Source organism: Onychomys torridus, chromosome 4 (genome assembly GCF_903995425.1).
Source record: "Onychomys torridus chromosome 4, mOncTor1.1, whole genome shotgun sequence".
Taxonomy (NCBI): domain Eukaryota; kingdom Metazoa; phylum Chordata; class Mammalia; order Rodentia; family Cricetidae; genus Onychomys; species Onychomys torridus.
This window is the reverse complement of record NC_050446.1, coordinates 135,894,672-135,907,506: the sequence shown is the minus strand read 5'-3', so window position 1 is coordinate 135,907,506 and position 12,835 is coordinate 135,894,672. Positions and strand designations below refer to the sequence as shown.

Here is a 12,835-nt window from a genome sequence, read left to right as displayed (position 1 = left end):
AATCCTGTCTCAAAAAACAAAACAAAACAAAACAAAAAATCAAACCCAAGGCCAGTTATTGGGGTGAATGCTGGAAGATCAGAGAAACAGTACAAGCCACAGCTTCCTCACCTCGCCAGTTCCTCAGCTGACCCTGTTTCCTCAGGCTGGAAGCCTCTGTGTCCTCATCTGAATGGGTCTCATTCTGTAGACAAGGCTGGCCTTGAACCCACAGAGCTCCACCTTCCTCTGCCTGGGATTAAAGGCATGTGCTGCTCAAAGCCTAAAAACTTAACCAGGCCAAAAGCTTCTAGTTTCTGGTCTTCACGCCTTATATACCTTTCTGCTTTCTACCATCACTCCCTGGGATTAAAGGCTCACTTTCTGGGATTAAAGACCTGAGTCACCAAGCTTGCCTGTATCCTTGAACACACAGAGATCCAGGTAGATCTATCTCTGCCTCAGGAATGCTAGGATTAAAGGCGTGTGCTACCACTGCCTATCCTCTATGTTTAATATTGTGGCTGTTCTGTCTCTGACTCCAGATAAGTTTATTAGAGGGCACAATATTTCGGGGAACACAATACCACCACACAGGCCCATTTGCAGTGCTCCCTGGGCTAATGAAGAAACAAACCAGAACTGAAATCTGGAAAGATGGCCCAGTGATTAAGAGCACTTGCTGCTCTTCTAAAGGACCCAGGTTTAGTTTCCAACACATACACAGTCTGGAACTCAAAATGTAGGGAATCCAACACCTCTGACTTCTACAGACATCTACACATACAGAAACTAACTCTCTCTCTCTCTCTCTCTCTCTCTCTCTCACACACACACACACACACACACACACACACACACACACACAAACTTGTTTTTTTATTTTCCTTTCCTATTTTTTGAGACAGGGTCTCTCTACATAGCCCTGGAATTTACTGGAACTTGCTATGTAGACCAGGCTGGCCTAGAACTCACAGAGATCTACCTGCCTCTGCCTCCTGAGTGCTCAGATCAAAGATATGAGCCATTATGCCTAGACATAACTTTTTCTTCTTCTTTTTTTTTTGGGGTGGTGGTGGTGGTTGAGACAGGTTTTCTCTATTCCCAGCTGGAACTCACTCTGTAGACCAGGCTGGCCTTGAACTCATAGAGATCTGCCTGTCTCTGCCTCCTGAGTGCTAGGATTAAAGGCTTGCACTACCACCTCCCAGCCATAAACTTTTTTTAGAAGCAGGGGGCAGTGGTGGTGTGGCCTTTAATCCCAGCACCAAAAAAAAAGGAGGAGGAGGAGGAGGAGGAGGAGGAGGAGGAGGAGGAGGAGGAGGAGGAGGAAGAGGAGGAGGAGCAGGAGGAGGAGGAGGAGGAGGAGGAAAACCAGGACTGAAAGGTTCTCAGCTTAAGTGACACAGACTCTGTGCACAGAACAAAGTTTAGAAACACTGTGGAGGAGTCAGCAAGACAGCAAAGTGGGTCATCTTGGAGGTTAAATGAAAATAAAGGGAAGATGTTGCTGAGTGTAGAGTCCCATTCTGAAGTTCCATGGGTGTCCTGGTGACTTCAGCCTTTTTGGCTACCCTTCTAGACCTAGTCAGGGTTTTGTACCAACATGCCCATTGCTAAAAACTGACCCATAGGGAATCAGTTAGAAGTTGGGTGGTGATGGCACATGCCTTTAATCCCAGGCAGAGGAAGGTGGAGCTCTGTGGGTTCAAGGCCAGCCTTGTCTACAGAACAACCTCCTGGACAGCCAAGAACAGGTGAGGCTACACAGAGAAAACCTGTATCAAAAAACAAACAAAGGTCCTATTTCCCAAGAGGGAATTAAGTATGCTCACTGCTGGAGGGAAGGTTCCATAACTCTACTCCCCTTAAAAACAAGTCAGGACAACCACAAAGATGAACAAAAGGATAAATGAGACCCCTTGCTTGTTTTCCTCCTGCCCTCCCATTCTTACCAGACTCTTGACCCCTTAGGTCTACCTGCTGTACCTGATGCAGCTACTGTGGCACCCTCTACCTTCTCTTCCTCAGGTGCCTAAAACCCTTCAACTCAGACAGACCCTGTGTTAGACTCAGCAAACATTGGCCTCAGGTAAGCAATGTGAGAAAGAATTTGAGAATCTGTCATCCTAGGTAAGTGAAGAAATATGACTCCAATAACCTGAGTCCCTTCTCCAACTAATGTACCCACTCAGAAAAGCTCCCCCTGGAAGAGGAGGGATTGGGTTTGTGAATGTTCTGCTCACTGGATGAAGTCAGAGACAACTCGGAGCCGAACCAGATCCCATGTCACATCACAGAAATCTCTAAGTTAAGAGAAGACCCTGAAGAAGCCCCACTAAAGCCCAGAGTTGTGGTGCACACTTTAAATCTCAGCACTCTGGAGGCAGAGGCAGGTGGATCTCTGTTTGAGGCCAGCCTGGTCTACAGAGTGAGTTCTAGGACAGCCAGGGCTACACAGAGAAACCCTATCTCAAAAAAGAAAAAAGAAAAGAAGGAGGAGGATGCCCTGTTATCTATTACTGCTTTGTAATTAGCCCTACTCAGAAAGGCCATTTCATTTATTTGTCAGTGTTAATAGAAGGACAGCACTTAGTGGCCCAACACAAGAACACAGAGGACACTGACAACCTTTGGCATACTATCCAAACCACTCAAACCATTACTCTGGTGCTATGAGAGCCAAAGTTACATTTTAAGTCCTAATTACTATTCCTTAGAGATCCATGAAACAAAAATGCCTCTCTGATCTGCAAGCCCCTTGCCCAAGGACAGATAGTTCCTGAAATGCTGGAGGCTGTTGTTTATGTAAGATAACAAGTCACATATTTTTCACTCCCCTAAACAAATTTCTTCGACACAACCGCAACAAATGTGCTTGATCACATGTGAGCAGGAGGTTCACAGGCAGGAGGTATGTCAGGATGTATGCTTGGACCTGATGGAAAATGCAATGAATTACAGGTTTTTCTAACTAAACCACTGCAAACTGTGACTTGGACCATTTCCAGGAACCTGGGTGTGGTCCTGGTCAGAGCCCATCTACTGGGCCAGTATTTAATTAGGGCTTGCTTTAAATTTGGCTTTAAACTGTGGTAGTGGTCTTATTCTCTATCTGTTACCTAACAGCTGGACAAATGTGTCCAAAGGGTGGCAACCACTATTTTTTTTCTTTTCTGGAGCTGAGGACTAAACCCAGGTCCTTGTGATTGCTAGGCAAGTACTTTACCACTGAGCTAAATCCCCAACCCCAATAAAGTAAAAATTTTGTTTCGTTTTGTTTTTCAAGACAGGGTTTCTCTGTGTAAGTTTTGGTGCCTGTCCTAGATCTCTCTCTGTAGACCAGGTTGGCCTCGAACTCACAGAGATCCACCTGGTCCTGCCTCCTGAGTGCTGGGAGTAAAGGTGTGTGCCACCATCCCCAGGCACCACTATTCTTTTAACAAAAGAAAGTAAGAAACCAGCCTCTGAGGAAAGATTACTTGTCAGCACTCCCAGTCAAAAAAAATATATATATATAGGCTGTCTCATACCAAAGGGTGGGGAGATGGCTTACAGACTCTCAAATCTGCTAGAGAGCATGACCTGACTCTGATGAGTCCTTGGATATAGCCCAATTTTCTGTTGTCTGTCAGAAGACTATAAAGGAAATTAAGCACCCCTGTTTGGACAGCATAGAATACCAAGCTGAGGTCCTATTTGGCTTAAGGGAAATTCACTTTAGTGCTGGACTTGGGGGGCAGGCTGGAGAGATGGTTCAGTGATTGAGAGTACTGGCTGCTCTCTCAGAGGACCCAAGTTCAATTCCCAGCACTCCACAATGACTCACGGTCACCTGTAACTCCTGTAACAGAGGATCTGATGCCTTCTAACTTTCATGAGGTCCAAGCACACACACATAGTGAGCAAACATTCGTGCAAGGCAAAACACTCATACAATAGAAGTAAATAAAGAAATATATAAGCTGGGTGGTGGTGGCACACGCCTTTAATCCCAGCACTCAGGAGGCAGAGCCAGGCGGATCTCTGTGAGTTTGAGGCCAGCCTGGTCTACAGAACAAGATCCAGGACAGGCACCAAAACTACATGGAGAAATCCTGTCTCAAGAAAACCAAAAGGAAGGAAGGAAAGAGAGAGAGAGAGAGAGAAAGGAAGAAAGGAAAAGAAATATATATATTTGGACTTAGGTTCTTTATAGATGGTCCTCCAGAATGATTTGAAAGGAAGACACTCATGTGCCGCTACAATAGATAGGAAGGGTTGACTAATATAGCATGATAAAATCAGGGAGAGTACAAATAACTCCTCAGCCCAGATCTGTGAACTGTGTGTGCTTTAAACTGGGCTTTAAAATTCCTTAAAATTCCTTAACGTGCAGGAAGGAGCCAGAGACTAGGGTTCTAAATATGCCTTTTGTCGCACACATTTGGTGAGATCAGGGTATAATTAACAGGAGCAATGCCTTGTCCTCAGGAAATCATCTCTTAGATTCCAGATATCCTCATACTGCCTGAAGAGATTGCAGCAAGACATGTCCCTGGGCTCCAAGGTGGACATATTACTGACATCAAGGGGGACAATCTAACAGGGAGGGAACAATCTGAATTTGCTAAAAGGCCACTTAGCAGACATTTCCCTTTTCTATCTCATCTCCACTACACCTCCTACCCCCTGCTATTACCCCCAAGGAAAAACAACAAGGTAAGGCCTCCAAAGATGAGGATAGGAAAGGGGTTCTAGAGAGATGCTCAGTGGCTAAGAGCACTTACTGCCCTTGCAGGGCACAAGCTCAGTTCCCAACACTCACAGCCTCCTGTAACTCCAGCTGACCAAAAACTCCTGGTTTTCATTGGCTTATAATTTAAAAAATAAATCATTAAAAAAAAGAAAAGATGAGAAATGGCTTTTAAAGACAGACAGAAAATGCTAAGAGCCCCATACATGTGAATTATTACATCATGTACATTTGGGCCATCATTGGGACCGGTGAGGGATGTGTGATGCTACCTTAGAATTTATGGGTACATAGTTCAAGAGATGACTCAGCAGTTAGGAGTGCTGACTGCTCTTCCAGAGGTCCTGAGTTCAATTCCCATCAACCACATGGTGGTTTACAACCATCTATAATGGAATCTGATGCTCTCTTCTGGCATTAAGGTGTACATGCAGATAGAGCACTCATGTACATTATAAATAAATAAATCTTTTTAAAGTAATAATTTATGGTTACATGGACCTTTACACCATAGCTAAACAAGTCCAAGGATGCCTTACTTGTTCTAACATAAATAAGCAAGCTTTGAGACCACAGCCTTCTGGAGGGAGGAACCCAGAGCTGAGGCCTTTTCAGAGTATGCTGGTTGACTTTATGGAAATGCTGGAAGTTGGCCATTTAAAGTATTACTGGTAATAGCTGATCACTAAACTTACTAGAAAGAGGCTATACCTCTACCTTACTTGGGGCTACTCCTAATAATGTAATCAAAATATTTTTAGAAAGTAAAATTCCTAGATTTAGAATAATCAGCTAGACAATGGGAACCACTGCAGCCATTGTCAGAAGACACCCAGACTCTTGCAATGACTTGGGACTATCATATCCTCTGGCACCCTCCTCTCCTCTGGTAGAGGAGTGTCTTAGTCACTGTTCTATCGCTGTGAAGAGACACCATGACCAAGGCAATTCTTTTTTTTAACTTTTTTTTTTTTTAGTTTATTTATTATTTTATGTGCACTAGTATTTTGCCATGGGTTTTGGGTCCCCTGGAACTGGCGTTACAGACAGTTTTGAGCTGCCATGTGGGTGCTAGGAACTGAACTCAGGTCCTCTGGAAGAGCATTCAGTGCTCTTAACCACTGAGCCATCTCTAGCCTGACAATTTTTTTGGGGGGGGGTTTTGAGACAGGGTTTCTCTGGAGGCTGTCCTGGAACTCGCTTTGTAGACCAGGCTGACCTCGAACTCATAGAGATCCACCTGCCTCTGCCTCCCGAGTGCTGAGATTACAGGCATGCTCCGCCACCGCCTGGCTCTGACAATTCTTATATGAGAAAGCATTTAATTGTGGGCATGCTTACAGTTTCAGAGGTTTAGTCTATTATCATCATGACAGGGAGCTTGTGTAGTTGGAAGTTTTCCTGTGTACTGCCTGGTCCTGCAGCCACGCAGACCCAAGTAAACACACAAAGGCTTATATCAGTTATGAACTGGATGTCCTATGGCTCGAGCTTCTTGCTATCTAGCTCTTATATCTTAAATCAACCTATTTCTATTAATCTATAAGTTGCCACATGGTCGTGGCTTACCAGTATTTTCACATCTTGCTTTTCCTCCTGGTGGATTGCAGCATCTTCTTCCTCTCCTCTCTCCTCCCAATATCTCTCTTAGATTTTCCCACCTGGCTCCATTCTGCCCTGCCATAGGCCAATGCAATGTTATCAACCAATCAGAGCAACACATATTCACAGCATACAGAAAGACATCCCACAACAAACATGGCAGCATGCATAATACTGGAGTGGTAACTGAGAGCTACATCTTCATCTGTAGGCAGACAGAGCATCATTGGACCTGGTGTGGGCTTTTGACACCTCCAAGCCCACCTCCAGTGACACATTTTTCGGCTAACAAAGCCACACCTTCTAATCCTTCTCAAATATTGCCATCCTGATAACTGCTGTGGAATGATCCTCTTGTACACTGTAAAGATTTGTCACTCAAATTGGTTTAATAAAACATTGATTGACCAGTAGCCAGGCAGGAAGTATAGGTGGGGTGACCAAACTAAGGATGATGGGAAGGAGAAGAGTCAGGAGTCACTAGCCAGATGTAGAGGGAACAGGAGATGAACAGGCCATGCTAATAAAGGTACCCCCATGTGGTAAAGCTTAAATAAAAACATGGGTTAACTTAAAATGTAAGAGCAAGTTAGTAATAAGCCTGAGCTATTGGCCAAGCATTTATAATTCATACTCAGCCTCTAAGTTGGTTATTTGGGACCTGGTAGTTGGGACATGGAAATGTCCAGTTACACTAAACATTCAAATAAATGGGCCTATGGGGGGCATCCTTATTCAAGCCACCACAAGGAGAAAGGATGAATCAAGTTCTAAAAAGACATTTGGCCAAATTAATACTTGAAACAAAATAACCCTGACAAAAAGTCTCCCCGTTGCCCTCCTAAAACTCAAGGCTATCCCCTTGAAAGGACACAGAACTACCACCATATGAGATGCTCTACCATTTACCCTACTGAATTCTGTTGGAGGACCCCATCCTGCAAAGCCAATGACTGGTTCTTCACAGACTATGAACTTGGGTTGTTTTCTATTTGCCCTCTTGGGTAGCAGAAGCTATTAGCCTAGGCACCACTGCTCAAGTTTACTGCCCAGAAACATGAGCCAGACAACTATGTCCTAATCAAGTTCAGGAGAGAAGGAAGTCAAACCCATCTGGGAAGGACCCAACCAAATCCCATCTCTACTGAAAGGCCATGTACTGCCCAAGGGACTGGACACATAGATTCAGATGAAGAAGTCACTTGTAATTAAGATGTCCACTGAATCTGACCAAACTCATTTGAATATGCAGGAAGTACCAGACTAGTCTTTAAAACCAAGCCTCAAGAAACAGACAACACCCCTTACCAAGCCACCCTACACTTTAGTCCCAGTGTTCTCAACCTGCTGCCATGTACTTGTATGTGTCATGTTTGCCATTATATGTAGGTTTTGTGTTCCTGATCCTCTGTTGCTGCCTTAATTCCCTGGTGCTATTTTAAACTCAGGCTATTCCAAAAGGCAAAACTATTAACTTGATTGTCATGGGCTCACTTTTAAAATGCTTTAATGAGACTTTTGTTTCCTATGCAGGCAACTAATAGTATTTTTTACTATTAATGTAACCACAGCCAAACATACTTATGTCTATCGAATTTGATGCATGCTTGGTTATACCCTGTGGGAATATGCAAAGCCAAAGACAGCTCTCTGGGATCAATAAGCACTTTGTCCCTTCAGAGCTCAGGAAACCAAGATTAAATACAGTGCTTTAAAGAGCTCAGAATGATTAAAGTGACATTTGGTGGACCACTCAGTATTAGGGATGGACTTACAACCCACCCTCTGTAAATGCTGTGAAAACCATAAAGGAGGGCTGGAGAGATGGCTCAGCAGTTAAGAGCACTGAGTGCTCTCTCAGAGGTCCTGAGTTTGATTCCCAGCAACCACATGGTGGCTCACAACCACCTATAATGAGATCTGGTGCCCTCTTTTGGCATGCAGGGGACACATGCAGGCAGAACACTGTATATATTTTAAAAGAGAGAGAGAGAGAGAGAATAAAGGAAAAGTTACAGGTAATAAACAAGTCTAGTTCTCTAAATTGTCAGCATTGACAGTGTCACCCGTTTACCCACAATAACGGTAAGTCCCACACCAAGAATCCTCAATACTCAGACCTTCGGGACTAGAGGCAAGTGTAAGAGGAGTAGATCCCATAGGACATCTACCCTGAGACAGGTAAAGGGGAGACATACCCTAGATCACTTCTAACAACTCGGTTTTTTTAAATATATATGTTTTATCGATTTGGTAGATTTCACCTCATGCATCCTGACCCCACCTATCTCCCTATCCCACCACATCTGCTCTCTGCTCTTATAACCTCCCCTCTAAAACACAACAAAATTTAAGAGAAAAACCAAAAGGCAAACAAACAAAATGAAACAAACAGAAACAAAAACAAAAAACAAAAGATTATGCACATTAATGTTTTTCAAGAGACTTCCAAAGCATGCAGCTTGACCATGTTGTCCTTGTTTAACCTTCAAAACTGTAGAGTCCCTATTACAAAGAGGCACTCTAACAAATCTTTTAAGTCATGTCTGTTGGGGAATTTTTTAAAATTCTTATTTATTTATTTATTTATTTATTTATTTATTTATTTGTGGAGCTGAGGACCGAACCCAGGACCTTGCACTTGCTAGGCAAGCGCTCTACCACTGAGCTAAATCCCCAACCCCAGGGAATATTATTTTAAGGTATGTAACTTTTGTTTATGTTGCATTTTTTAAAACTCTGTGAAGCTGTGTTACTTTGCCTGTCTAGAACACCTGATGGTCTAATAAAGAGCTGATGGTAACCCAAACCCAGGAGGACAAACATGGTATGTACTCACTCATAAATGGATACTAAATATAAAGCAAAGAACAATGTCAGGCGATGGTGGCGCATGCCTTTAATCCCAGCACTCGGGAGGCAGAGCTAGGTGGATCTCTGTGAGTTCGAGGCCAGCCTGGTCTACAAAGTGAGTTCCAGGAAAGGCGCAAAGCTACACAGAGAAACCCTATCTCAACCCCCCCCCCAAAAAAAGGAAATTAAAGCAAAGAACAATCAGACTGCAACCCACAGAACCAGGGAGGCTATATAGCAGGGGGTACCCTAGGATGACTGTGGCTTGTAATGAGTTTTGGTTTTACTCAATTATTGGGCAAGCCTCAATGAAACATTTCACTATTAGGATAAGAATTTATACTGTATCAAGCTGATAATGGAAAAATAAATAAATAAATAATGGAAATAAATAAATAGAAAAAAGCTAAATGGCCAATAGCAATTCAGGAGTAAGGATAGGTGGGGCTAGCAGGCAGAAAGAATTAATAGAAAGAGAAATCTAGGAAAGAAGAAGTAGTTAGAGGAGGAGGAGGACTCTAGGGGCCAGTTACACAGCAAGCCATGGAGTAAGAAACAAAGAAATTCAGGAATAGAAAGGAAAAGCCCAGAGCCAAAAGGTAGGTTTGCGATAGGTTTGGACTTGAGCGAGGGGGTAGTAAGGACAGGTGCTGTTGTTTGTTCTTGCTCTTTTGGAGGGCCCGCAACCCAGCTTTCAAATAAATCACGCATGGGGGCTTATTCTTAATTATAAATGGCCTATAAATTATAAACAAAAGCAAAATTTCCATCACTTACACCCAAAAATTCTCATAAGGACTAACACCCCAAGTTAACCATAATGGAAGTCAAAGACTTAAGACAGACCTTTAGCATGGAGACAGGATGCAGAGACACAAATGCCTGGTTAGAATGGATAAAATAGTCTATACACTTGATAAGAATGGTTATTATTGTGTGTGGCTGGATGACCCAAGACTCAAATAGTCCCACTCTTGGTGGGGTAGTCCTTCAATCCAAATGGCACGCATTGTATGATGTTCCTCTTCCAAGATTGAGGGTCCTGAAGTGATGTGTCCTGTCTCACCTGACACTGCTGTTTCCCCCATCAAAGTCATGGGGCCCAGGCTACCATAAAGCTCCTACCCCCAGGAGTAATTGCATCTCATGCCTCTCTAGCTGGGAAGAGCAATTAACTCCAGTGGGCAACGTAATGGGGTGCCGTGAAGGTCAATCTTTTAAAGAGATGACCAGTCAGCTCTGGTAGTCACACAATCAGGTATCTGGTGACATTATGGAGGATCCTTGTTTGAAGTCCTACCAGTGGATCAGTGACTTGTATTTTAGTCCTACTGGTCACCTCTTTCAGTATGGCATTTAGTGACCCCACCTGCCTTAAGACCCCTCTTGCATGAAGAGGGAGCTGTTAAGTCCAGGAGACCCCATATTTATATAGATGGCATAGATATGTCCCAGGGAGCCCCAAATTAATTATTTTAATTAATTAACATTGAAACTAAATAGCAATCAGTTTCATGTCAGCCTTGTTCTGGTGGTCAATAGTTAATAATAATGTAGATTGTAAGCCAGGTGGCAGTGTCATGCACCTTTAATCCTAGCACTCGGAAGGCAGAGGCAATCGGATCTCTGTGAGTTCAAGGCCAGCCTGGTCTACAGAGCAAGATTCAGGACAGGCACCAAAACTACATAGAGAAATCCTGTCTCAAAAAACAACAACAACAAAAATGTAGATTGTAGTTTGCTTCGGCATATATATTAAAATTGGAACGCTATGGAGAAGATTAGTATGGCCCCTGAGCAAGGATGACACACAAATTTGTGAAGAGTTCCAAATTTTTTTTCCTCCAAGGTCTCTGCTTCAGTTCCTGCCCTGAGTTCCTGCCTTGGTTTTCCCGATGATGGACTGTAACCTGTAAGCCAAATAAAATCTTCCCCTCCCTCCCCAAAACTGTGGACTATAGAAACTCGCCTATTATAATTTTAAAAAGATGGCTTAACTATACTGGAGGTGTTTTCAAAGGCACAGCTGAACTACTGACCCTATAAAAATGGATTGGGAAAATAGACTGGCAATTTTAGCTGAAAAGGGTCAGAGTCTGTGTATGTGAAGAGGATAGTGCTGCACATTCATTCCAAACAATGTTGCTGCACATGGGACTGTTATCAGGGATTTCCAAGTCTTGATGTTCTCACTAATGAAGGAGCCAAAAACTTAGGAATAGACAACCTCTTTGCCAACTTGATGGAACTATGACCTCAGCTTTAACATCCATAATTATAATAGTTGGAGTCTTGATTCCAGTGGGTTGTTATAGACAACCTTGGGTTTGAGGTCTAGTCCCAAGGCTAATAAGAACAGCTGCCATTCAGCACCCACACAGCCCTTTCTGGTAGACGCCCCCGGGAGAGAGGTCCAGAGTCTCTTAACAGAATTTGAAGAGGCGAATATATAACAAAACAAGGGTGGGGGGTTGTGAATTTAATCTTTTTTATCAACAAGTTTAGTAGTCAAAAGCCTGTTTCCTCTCAGGTCCTCCTCTTGCTACTCTGTTAAGGACTGTGTGTTTGTTTAGCCAGATGTAATCTGCTTCTTGGAATGTCCATATGTCTGACACCCTGACTCATTGCCACAACTTCCTGGAATGGTTATCTGTTAAAATTTACCCCTTCAGGCTGGAGATGGCTTAGCAGTTAAAAGCACTAGCTGCTCTTCCGGAGGACCTGAGTTTGGTTCTTAGCACCAACATGGGAGCTCACAATGGTCTATAACTACTGTTCCATAGGGTTTAATGACCTCTTCTGGCATCCATGGACACCAGGCGTGCATATGGTTCACAGACATACATACAGGCAAAACACCTATACACATAAATCAATAATTTAAAAAGCATTTTACAGCCCATCCCTTCTCTCTGTACCCTTTTATTTCCTTTGTTGTTTTTCAAACTGGCCAATCAGGTGTAAAGTGTGAGGTTGATTCAGCCAGTAAGGAGCAGTCAGGTTCCCCTTGAGTTAGGGACAAAAGGCTGACACCATTTGGGGCGGTTGTGCCTAGTTTCCGGCTTTGGGCCGCTCTGTACCCTTCTGTGCAGAAGCAAAGTTTTGTTTTGTCAAACCACCTTTATTTTAGTTTTCGATTGACTTTTGGTTTGTCTGTGCAACAACACTGGCTGTCCTGGAACTCACTTTGTAGACCAGGCTGGCCTTGAATTCACAGAGTTCCACCTGCCTCTGCCTCCCGAGCACTGGAATTAAGGGCATGAGCCACCACACCCGGCTTTTATTTTGTTTTATGAGACAGGCTTTCTCTGTGTAGTAGCCCTGGCCATCCTAGAACTTGCTCTGTAGACCAGACACTTCTGTGGACTCATAGATCTGCCTTCTGCTTCCCAAGTGCTGGGATTAAACGTGTATGCCAACATGCTGGGCTCCAAAACATGTTAATTTGAGTGGCGATTTCTTGGTTTGTCTTGTCTCTGATCCTGTCTCTAATAACAGTATTCTGGGTGTATAGGCCTACATGGTGGCTTGACCCTAGCCTGACCCTGGGAAAGCTCCTGCAAAGGTTCCAAGAGAAACATTTTGTTTCTGTTTTTTTTAAACCTTTATTTTTATTTTATGTGTGTAGATGTTTTGTCTGTGTATATGCACAAGCGCATGTAATGC

General features: G+C 43.4%; 1 non-coding gene across 1 annotated transcript; it reads left to right on the top strand.

Moving 5' to 3' along the window:
• Positions 1-10,905: 10,905 nt before the first annotated feature.
• On the top strand, positions 10,906-11,007 carry LOC118583361. Its single transcript, XR_004944932.1, has one exon. It is a non-coding gene; the product is annotated as a U6 spliceosomal RNA (small nuclear RNA).
• The last annotated feature ends 1,828 nt before the right edge of the window (positions 11,008-12,835 follow it).